Below are 11,774 nucleotides of genomic sequence, written 5' to 3' on the forward strand. Positions count from 1 at the left end.
GTCAGTATGCACAGTATGTTTCTTATTTGTAAAATATAATCACATCAAAGCTCCTACTGGTAACAGCACACTCAACTAGGGACAACAGGGTGAGGCGCATTGACAAAGCGGCAGGAGAGGGAACCACAGGGGATAGCACGGGAGCCCAGAGCTAGGAGCAAAGGGTCAAGGGAAGAAGCTACTACAGGCAATGGAGGAAGAGACAGGTGTTGAGTAGGCTGATTTAGTTCCAAGAAAAGGTCTCTGGTGAGAACTGTTATCAGTAAAAACACTTCAAGTTTCAAATAACAGAAAATTCAACTCAAACTGACATAACCGAATAGCATAGACTCCAGGCTTGGCTGGATCTGGGCACACACATGAGTCGTCAGGGCCCGATCTCTCTCCATTTCTTATTAGATCATTCATTCCTTTATCAGGCCGTCACTCGTGGCAAGAGGGTGTCACAGGTTCACATCCTCACCGCTCCAAGCCTAGTGGAAAAGACAATACCTACTTATAAGTCGCTCAGCAAAGGTCCTGAGATAAGCTCTGTTTGGTCCAGATTGGTTTATGAATCAACTGCCCATTCGTGAAATATCTCCTGTGGCCAAGAGGATGCCACATTCTGGCCACTTCTGGCTTCTTGTAAATAACATAAAGAGAGAAAATATGGAGCTAGATGTTAAAACAGCTTCATTCTAAGTCCTGAATTTTTTTCCTCTGTGAGGAATTTGACTCAACTTTGTTTCAGCCATGGGTCTTTTTCTCCAAATGAAATCACAAGCCAACCTACTCTATCTAGAATAACACAGAGGAGTGGGTTCCTAATGAAGAATTCCCCGCTTGTTGATGCCACCAAGGATGAAAGAAGTGGCTTCAGGAACCCCTATCCCAGACTCCTCAATTTCCCCTACCTGGAGGCCAGCCTTTCCTGAAGTTTGATCTCCTCAACATCAATTGGCGCCTCTTCCCCGCCAGAAAAGATAATTATCTGGCCAATTACGTTTGAGAAATTTTCAGTTCAATAAAGTCAGAGAATTCTCCACAACAGGATACTTCAGAGCCTTTAGTATCCCAATGTTGTTGGGTAGCTCCAGAGTGAGACACAACATGCAGAAGTTCCCAAACATGTTTGATCATGAATCATTTGGAGCATCTCTTAGGACTAGTATCCCCCGACCAAACTCACGGACATGCTGCTCTAGGGGAACCAGTTCCTTTTCGGACCCAGCCCACCCGCCCTGCCCATCATTTTAATTGAGATCACAAAGCAATAAAAGGTTACGGAGAAAGGCTGGCTTTGTCCCTCCATCACCACTCTGGAATGTTTAGAAATAAATATAATAACACAGAGATAAAACCCACCAAATCCCTGGCTTCTCAAAGGAAATCCTTTCTCCATCCAACCTGTTATATGGTTGCTGGAATCAAATTGCAAAAATCCTGCACTAACTCCAGCTCTGGACAGAGAAGGGACCACTGATGGCCTGCACCGAGAGGACTTCTGGCCGCTGCGGGAACTCACATTCACCTCTGGCAAACCTCCGTCTGCAGCTGCAGAAGATCAAGTCCAGCTCACATCTGTTCCCCAGACACCCCACGCTCCACCCCAGCTTCCCCATCCAACAAAGCCCGACCAGGTTTTCACAGTTAATCCCTCCAGGCCCCCAGCTCATCTCCTCCTTCTTGCTGCTATGAATTCTCAGAGATCAAAGCACAGTGAGCCGAAACCTTATTTGCTCAGCATTCAGCAGAACACCTTAAATTCCCAGCTTGAAAGGCAGCTGAAAGAAGGTCAAACATACCCTATTGTTGAAAAACTTTGAAACAGGAAGACATGACCAAAGCATTAACAGACGAACCACCGTCATCTCCCGTCATCTCTCTGGGCTTCGGGGTCCTGTGAAATGAGGGACTTCCCCCAGCAAATCAAATATCAGAACCTGATGGGAAGCCAGCCAGAATTTTCCTTGGAGGTCACTCTGAGTTGACGCAGGCTGTGTGCTGATTCTGAGATGGAAATTGAGAGCTACTGCCACAGCCCGAAGGGTCAGCCTTCAAGTCAAAATGAGGCCTAAAGTGTCCATTCCGGCTCGCCCCTCGAATCCATTCAGTCCTGTTCTTTTTCCTTCTGGCCTTGGCTCACAAAATGATATGGCTTTTTAGAGCTAAAAGGCTATCTGGCGATTTTCAAATCCTGCTGTTTTTTGGCAACAGAAAAAAAAATTGCAAACAAAATCTTACACGGGACCCTAATAGAAAGCAGATAAAATTGGGGTCCCTGAAGGAGGGATAGGAATGGGCACAAAAGGATTTCTACCCACTCAGCCACCCCCTGCCCCTTTGTGGCTTTGGGCTCCCACGGTTTGAAGTCCCTGATGTAGTCCAACCTTTTCAGATTACATAAACACTGAGCACCCAGAGAAGAAAAGGGAGCTACCCAGCCTCACGCTGCACACGCCACAGAGTCCACTGGAATCCGGGTCTCAAGCTCCAGGCAATGCCATCTTCTCCCTCCAAACAATGGACGACACCACAGTCAACCAAGTCTCTCGGGCTCCAAATCTGAAAGTCCTTATTCAGAGCTCGTGCCTTTGCTTTTCACCTCAAAACGATCTCCAAAGTGATCAGTCCTGCTTTCAAAATGCCCTTTTTCTATTTTCATTTTTATAATTTATAAATTATAAAAGTATATAAAAGTTTATTTTTTTAAAGGTGATTATACATTATTATTAATTACAGTCACTATGCTGTATAGTAGATCTCCAGAATGTATTTGTCCTATAACTGAAAGTTGCTACCTTTGACCAACAACTCCCTATTTCCCCCTCCCTCTGGCCCCTGCTAACCACAACTCTACTCTCTGCCTCTATGAGTTCAATATTTTTAGATTCCACATGTAAGTGAGATCAAGCAGTATTTGTCTATCTGTGTTTGGCTTATTTCACTTAGCATAATGTCCTCAAGAAATTTACTAAAAGAGTAGATTTTCAGTATTCTCCACACACACACAATAAAAAGGTAATGATGTTAGATGATGGATACGTTAACTAGCTTGATTACAGTAATCATTTCACAATATACATGTATATCAAAACATCACATTGTACATCTTAAACATATATAATGTTTATTTGTCAATTATACCTCAATAAAGCTGGAGAAAAGGTGATTATAAATGTGCTATGTTGATGAGCACATAGTATATGGAATTTGTAGTAATAACAGCATAAAGAAGGGAGAGGGAACAGAGATATCTCAGAGCAAAGTTTTAATACCCTGTTGAGATTAAGTTGGTATTAATCGAACTAGATTGTTTTAAATTAAGTTGTTAGTAAATCCAGAGCAACCACTAAGAAAATAACTCAAAAATATCTGGTCAAAGAAACAATAAGGGAATTAAAATGGTATACCAAGACATATCCATTTAACACATCAGTAGGAAAATGGTCACAGAATATAAATAGATAATATTCAAAAAATAAAAATAAGTACAAATAGAACATAAATATATGCAATGATGATCAAACATACTACTAATGAGGGAAGCATTACTTAAAATGTTGGTATATTTTTAATCCATAAAAAATATAAACTGAGGACCCTTGTGTACTGAATGTGGGAGTGAAAATTGGTACAGCCTTTGGGGAAGGCACTTTGGCTGAGTCCATCAAAATTTAAAATGTGCGCACTCTTTGATCCAACAAGTCCACTTCCAGAGAGCTATCCATACATGCATACCCAAGGGGCAAGTGTGAGAACGTGACCTTGAGCACAACACATGTCTGAATGTAGGGTATTTTGGTCTTTAAAAAAAATCTGATGGTCGATTAAAGTGATAAATGTGAAAATACTTCATATATTCCTAAGCCTTATAAAAATGCATCAATAACAACATGCCTTTTTTATCTTGTCATAGCAGTTCATGGAAGAATCCTTGTGGAGAAAGACTCACTTTGAGAAAACATGAAAATGCTTTGCTAAAACAGAGCTGAGCTTCCAGGACCTAAATGTGGACGGCGGGGGGAATGTTACTCTGCATAGAGAGGAAGGAGAAAGGAAGGAAGAGGGAGATAACAGAGGTGGCATCCTTTATTATTTGTCCCTTTTCCAAGACTCTTCATCCTCTCACCTCCCCCCAAAAATTGTCAATAACAGTACTAAATTCATTGGAAAATATAGATCCACCACATTTAATCCCTGTACCCCAGATTAGTCCTTCTGTATTCCCAGGGTGTGAGCCCACTCCCCCCACACACATACACTGCCCCAAGTTTTTCTCACCCACCCACACACCACCTACCTGACACACATCTGTCCCAGCTTAGCTGATAGTCTTTAACCAACATAAAGTTACCATTGGCAAGATTGTTCCTATGATATAAAAATTGGTATAAAAATTTTCTTAAATAAGCATCAGGGGAAAAGCTGCATGACTTTTTGGATTCATCAATGATTTCTTGGTTAAGACATCCAAAGCATAGACAACACAATTCAACAAAAGCAAAAATAGACAACTGAGACTGCACCAAACTTGAAAACTTTGTTCATCAAAAGACACAATCAACAGAGTGAAAAGGTAACCTACAAAATGGGAGAAAATATTTACAAATCACATATCTGATAAGGGGCTAATATTTAGAATATATAAAGAACTCCTACACCTCCACATAAAAAAATCAAATAACCCAATTGAAAAATGGACAAAGGACTTGAATAGACATCTTTCCAAAGATGACATAAAAATGGCCAACAAGATGCTCAACATCACTAATCATCAGAGAAATGCACATCAAAATCATAATGAGATATCACCTCATATCCATTAGGATGGCTACTGTCAAAAAAAAAGAAAATAACAAGTGTTGGTAGGGATGCGGAAAACTTGGGACTCTTGTGTACTGTCGGTGGGATTGTAAAATGGTGCAGCCACTATGGAAAACAATATGGCGGTTTCTAAAAAAATTAATACTAGAGCTACCATGTGATCCAGCAATCTCACTTCTGGGTATATAACCGAAAGATTTGAAAGCAGGGTCTCAAAGAGATATTGGCATACCCATGCTCAAAGCAGCACTATTCACAAGAGACAAGGGTGTAAACAACCCAAATGTCCATCAATGAATAAATGCATAAACAAACTGTGCTGCATATATATGATGGAATGCTGTTTAGCCTTTAAAAGGAAGAAAATCCTGTCACATGCAACAACTTGGATGAACCCTGAGGCATTATGCTAAGTGAAATAAATCAGTCACAAAAGGACAAAATACTGTATGATTCTGCTCATGTGAGGTATCTAAAGTAGTCAAATTCATAGTTATAAAAGTGGAATGGTAGTTATCTATGGCTGGCGGAAGGGGGCAAAGGGGAGTTGTTATTTAATGGGTTCAGAGTTTCAGTTCTGTAAGATGAAAAAGTTCTGGAGATCTCTTTCACAACAATATAACTATACTAAACACCACTGAACAGTACACTTAAAAATGGTTCATATGGTAACATTTCCGATATGTGTTTTTTACCACAATTTTAAAAATAAAACAAAAGATCCATCTTCCAATGCAGAAGAATTCTTTCTTTACATTATGTGTGAGTGACAAGAGCTGTAGCAAATTGACTTTGGCTTGCTCTAGAACTGCAGTTCACAACCCCCAGGCTGTGGACTGGTACCCGTCCATGGCCTGTTAGGGACTGGGCCACAGAGCTCCGTCCCTGCCCCCATCACGCCCACCCTGCCACTCCTGTCCTATGGAAAAATTGTCTTCCATGAAACCTAGGAAGGGGGCGGCACGCAGCAGGAGGTGAGCAGCCCATGAGCAAGGGAAGCTTCATCTGTATCTGTATTTACAGCTGCTCCCCATCGCTGGCATCACCACCCGAGCTCCACCTCCTCCCCACCCCATCTATGGAAAAATTGTCTTCCATGAAACCGGTTCCTGGTGCCAAAAAGTTTGGGGACCGCTGCTCTAGAAGACAGGCTGCTCACAGCTATGCCATTGCTGAGAGACTCTGGGAGAAAGTCTTTGGCCGTGATCCATACGGTGACAGGAAGAAGTCATCTGCGCTTCAGAGAACCATGCAATGCCCGCTCTCACCCTTGCTGGAACGGGCTGGAACTAGATAAGTGGGGGATTCCAGTGGGTCACATAACTTTTCTGAGGTTGGGATGATAATGCAATGACATGTAGGTAAAACACTCAGTCTCATGCCGGCGTACAGAAGATGCTGTGAAAAGTAAATTCTCACTTGGCAAATTGGTGTGTGAAGAAGCAAACTGTTCTCAGCACCAGTATCAAAAGGAAAGGTCTTATCCTAGAAGAAGAAGAAGAAAAACTCTGAGAAAGATTCAATTTTCTTTCAGAATTCAGGAATTAATTCATTGATTGTGGAATCTGTGTTGTGGGGAGGATGAGAGAGGCAGAGAAGAGTAGAAAGCGAAGGAGGAAAAAGAGGAGAGAAAGGGAGGAGGAGGAGAGAAGGGAGAAGAAAGAAAACAAGCCCAAAGAATAACAACATTAGGAACATTTCCTTGCACCTCCTGAGTGCCAGACACCTCTCTAACCACCTCACGTGCATTGCCTCATTTAATCCCCAAAATGTAATAACTCTATGAGGCAGGGACTCTTAACCATGTCCACTCCACAGATTGGTAAATTGATGTATAGAGTGGTTCCCAAGAGCGTAAACCCCTTCACTCTAGCCCCGGAGTCCAGACTTCACCACTCCACCATCCTGTGTCTCAGGAAAATGGAATACGTACGTAGAACATTCCCAACTCTTCCATCGTTCGAGTAGAAGATGGACTGAGCCACTGACTGAGGCTTTCTCTCCTGTGCCTGCTCACTCACGCTCTGCGCTCTACTGGAAGTCTCCCACTACACTACTTCCCTGGGGCAGAAATGCATCTTGGAGCTGGAATCAGGTTTTGCCACAGGAAACTTTTTCCTGGGTCCTAACACCTGCCATTCATTAGGCACTGAATCTGGTAGAGCTGTCCTGGGACCCAGAGGTCTTTTAGATCCTGGTATGTTTGGAATTATCCGTCATCGCGGTGGACCCCCAGCTCTCCCAGCTGCTCTGGGGAGCCACAATTCCAGCAATGCAGCCCCTGCCCTGAACCCTGATGCGGACTTCTTCATTCTTCAGGACAGCCCCCGTTCATGAAAGGGACTTTGACCAATCACGGCAATCTGCTAAGTGTTCAGGTGTTATAACTGTGATTTGTTACACAGATACAAGACTTTTTATCTAGATAAATTTGCGAGTCAAAGAAAATCCTTTGTTAGCCCACAGGTCTTTTCTTGACCACTTTGTTAACAATCTTAAAGGACCCCATGCTCTTAAAAGTCAGTGCTATCAGTAAGGCAACATTTATACAGACAGAGGCGGGGGGAGGAAGAGAGAGATATCAACGTCAAAAACACATTTTAATTGTCTTAAATAAGGAAGTATTTTATTTTATTTATTAGTAGTAGTAGTAGTATTTTAGAAAAGGGGTCTAGCTTTGTTGCCCAGGCTGTGCCGTGGCACAATCATAGCTCACTGCAGTCTTCAACTCCTGGGCTCACGTGATCCTCCTGCATCGGCCTCCCGAGTAGCTGGGACTACAGGCGTGTGCCACCATGCCTGGCTAATTTTTCTTATTTTTTGTAGAAATGGGTTCCCTCTATGTTGCCCAGGGTGGGTCTCTCAAGCTCCTGGCCTCAAGCAATTCTCCTGCTTCAACCTCCCAAAGTGCTGGCATCATAGGTGTGAGCCACCAATTCTAAAAAAGTATTTTAAATAGAAAAAAAAGTGTGTAACCAAAAAAGAGAAGGAAAAAAATCACCCCGTCCAGAAATCACTACCTTTAATTGTTTCAATATATACCCTTCCAGATATTTTTCTCGACGCACATATTTATACAGAAGTGAAATTACATGTACTGTTTTTACCTGCCTTTTTCCCTTAGCATTATTATGAATGATATCACCCAGTTTTCCGTGCTTCTTGTCATCATTCTGATTGCACTTTGTTGGAATTTTCTGCCATGTTTTTTGACCTAAAAGTATTCTATAAAATGAAATGTATCCTATTTATCTTACCAATCCCCTATTCTTGAACATGAGATTGATTCCAATTTTTCCTCTTCTAAACTCTTTGTCTCAACATTTTGAACAAATGCCACTCATCTAAAAGAATGGAACTCAAGAAATACACTACTAGCAGTGGTCAGAAATGACATAGAATCTCCTAACCTTAATTTCATTTTCTTTCTGGACTTCCTTTTTCTAAATACTTTTCTGTTGCCAAACCATTTTACCCACCCAACATTCCCTTCCTGACTAGTCATCCACCGGTTTCTCTGAAACAACTTCTTTCCCATTTATCATCCACTTACACTGTATCCTCTCCTTTGCTTTGAGCCACTCATCCTTTGTCCTTTTGACTCACACCATCCTCTGAAGCCTACTATGCAGAGGACACATGCAAGGTCCTGTGGGGATCAAAATGTGAACACGGCACGTCCTGAGTCCGAAAGGAATTCAGAGTCTAATTGTAGATGCAAGGTACATACACTCAGTGTATGCTGGTGCACTGGCTCTCTGAGGGGAATAAAAAAAAACTTGATGTATAGGTTTGCCAATTTCCATGCTATAAAATATTCCCACCATGGCCAACTACCAATATGATACCACTGAGCTGAGAGTTGGGAAGAGATGCACACAAACCAGCTATGTGCAGGATACAACTGCGTATGTGAAAAGCTAATACAATATATATGTATATCTGTGCATACACACACAGATATATGCATATATGTGTACATGTATGTATACACATATGTATTTTAGCTTTTCATGTACATACATACAGTCATGTATGCACATATATATGACCAGACAAGACAACCAGTGCAGATATTTAGAAGTAAGTAGTCATGTTACCATCATCATCACCTTCATCAGTAAAATTTATTGAGCATTTACAACGTGTTCAGTGCTGTACTCAATGTTATATGCGTTGCTTTACAACACACTCCCAGAAAAAGGTGTCATTATTACCACCAATTTTACAACTTCACTCCTGCAAAATTGGAGTCTCCAAGAGGGTATAAAGGAAATTAAAATCTCAGGGCCACCCCCCTAACTCCTATGCAAAAGGAAAGATCAAGCCTAGAGGCTGAGTCATGCAACACCCCCTTCCAAATGAACTGCTGTTACTAACATTAGGCATCAGCCAGACCCCGGAAAGGTAAAAGGCCTCAGGCATCTACAAGGATTGCCCCAATAGATCATTCAAAAGAAAATTCTTTGCTGGCCTCCCATAAACAAAGACACGCAAATTGTAACTTTAGGTCAACAGGCCAAATCTAGCTCCAAAAACTAAAGTCTGTTCGATTCCACACTAATAATGTCGATTATAAGTTTATTTTCCCAGGTGCAGAACAGAGACGGACAAGATCAATCATTCTTCACCTACCCAGGGACATCTACATAACGGATGCTTCCTTCACTCCCTTCTTCTCTTCTAACATTCCCCTTACCTGATGTAAGATACGTGTAGATTTCCTGGACACCACAAGAATGTAACCACTGCCTCACTCCCACCCTCCTCCTCCTTTTCCTTCCTGTGTTTCCTCTCCCCTTAAATACTGAAGTTCCCAATCCCCCTTTGGAAAAACAGTCACAGATGCATCAGTGGTTTGTGTTTTTCCCGGGCACATCCTCAAACTTTGGCTTAATAAACCACTGACTGAGATCTTTGCCTCAGTGACTTGTTTGGGGTTATCAAGTAGATATTAATAATTGGCCCTCAGTCATTCAGTGCAGTAAATGGTGAGGCCAGCATTAAACCAAGGTCCACCCGATGCCAGAGCGCAGCTCTGATGCCCTCTCCTGCTGCTCCTCGCCAGGCAGCCAGGCCTCAGGGCTCCATGCGTGGACTCCAAGGGGCAGACCAAGCATGAGTTTGAAGAGGCAGACTGGCATTCCCATCAAGCCATGTGACCACGTCGCTTCCCCGTTACCTGACTTCTCCTCTCCAAGGCTGGGTCGTAACACCCAACGTTGCGCCTCCACTTGCTGTATAATTCTCTCATTTACTTTCTGCCTCTTTCCTACCACAAGCCTCCCTGGGTCTTCTTGTGTTAAAACTATAACTTTCTTGTGCCTATTTGTTTACAATTTGTCTCCTGAACGCCTTTTTTTTTAAATTTGTATCTTCTTTAACTATCATTGAGCAATCTTCATTGTGAAAACCAGAAGACAAAGTTCTAGAAGCAGAAGGAATGCATATAGGTACAGGAGGCAGGTGGAAGCCCAGAAGGGCTGGCCAGACTGTGCTGCGCCGGCAGGATGAGATCGTTCCTCAGAAGGCACACGTGCATGTATGTAATGGGAACACTGGGGCAGGAATTTTGCAATAAATTCTCCCATTGCTTGGCTCTGGGGCGTCTGAATCTAGTTCCACAACAGGACTTGAGAAAATTGGACAGAACTCAGCAGAACCCCACAAAGATCATTAAAGAATTGGAAAATGAGATCGACAATGCAAGGTTAAACGCACCAAGAATCCTCCTGCTGATACTATAGAAAGCTAAGAGACAGAATGAAAACTAGTTTCCATTGAAGGCAGGAATGAGGAATTCATATATCTTCAGTAGTTGCCATGTGCTGGGCACTGTCTTTGGCATTTTATATACGTTATTTCAAATAACTTATAGTAACTCTTCAAAGTAGGCCTTCTTAATCGCCATGCTTTTAAGCGGTAGCACAATGTCCACAAGGGTTTGGCAACTTGTTTCGGGCCACATAACTGACACGTGAAGAGTCAGCAAGCTGACCCCCATCTCACAGAGCTCTACGCCCATGGCTTTTCCACTGTAGAGATTGCCTCCTACTGAGCTAGCAGAATTCCTCTACTGTGGCACTGTTGACATTGGGGGTCCCATCATCCTTTGTTTCAGGTGTAAGGAACAGGGTTGCTAGGAGTTAAGAGCCCAAGCTCCAGCAGCCTCTGCCCGAGTTCAAATCTCAACCCTGCCACTCACTAGCTGTAAAACCCTGGGAGGTTTCCTTAGTGCCTTCTGCCTTACTCTTCTTATCTGTGAAATGGGAATAATCATAGCACCCACCTCATAAGCCATCGTAAGGATACCTGTTAAGCACTTAGAACAGTACCCAGCCTGACCCAATAGCTCAACAAGTGTTAGCTTTTTGTTGTTGTTGTTGTTGTTGTGGAAAGGGCTTTGCAGGCTGTCTTATCTATTCTGCAACACTCAGGAAGCCCACAGCATAGCAACACATGCCAAAGTTAATAGCTCACATAGTCAGTCCATTTTTCCTTATTTCTGACCAAATATGACAGCTTTAAAAAAAATCCTTAGGCAAAATGGAGAATAGTTGGGCACTAGATCCGCTATAAACGTCTACTTCAGTGATTCTTAACTTGAAGTAATTTTCTTTTCTCCTGGAGACATTTGGCCATGTCTGGAGACATTTTTGGTTGTCACAGCTGGCAAGACTAAGGCAGAAAGGACTAAGGAAACCTCCCAAGGCTTCCCTGCTAGTGAGTGGCAGGGTGGAGATTTGAATCTGGGCAGGACACTGTCAGAGCCTGTGCTCTTAACTCCTGCCAGCCCTGCCCCTTGTACCCCAAAACAGCCAACAATTTATTAGACAGGGCAGCCAGCTGAGACCTTTTGCTTGAAAACAATTGTCCTTTCCAAAATTAACCCTGCAAAGAGGGGCTCAAAAGGTCTGTCTTCTGACAGTGTCCACGCCCTCCCGCCAGCACATAGGCCGAAAGAA

The sequence above is a fragment of the Propithecus coquereli genome, unplaced genomic scaffold (genome assembly GCF_000956105.1).
Source record: "Propithecus coquereli isolate 6110/MARCELLA unplaced genomic scaffold, Pcoq_1.0 Scaffold20, whole genome shotgun sequence".
Taxonomy (NCBI): Eukaryota; Metazoa; Chordata; class Mammalia; order Primates; family Indriidae; genus Propithecus; species Propithecus coquereli.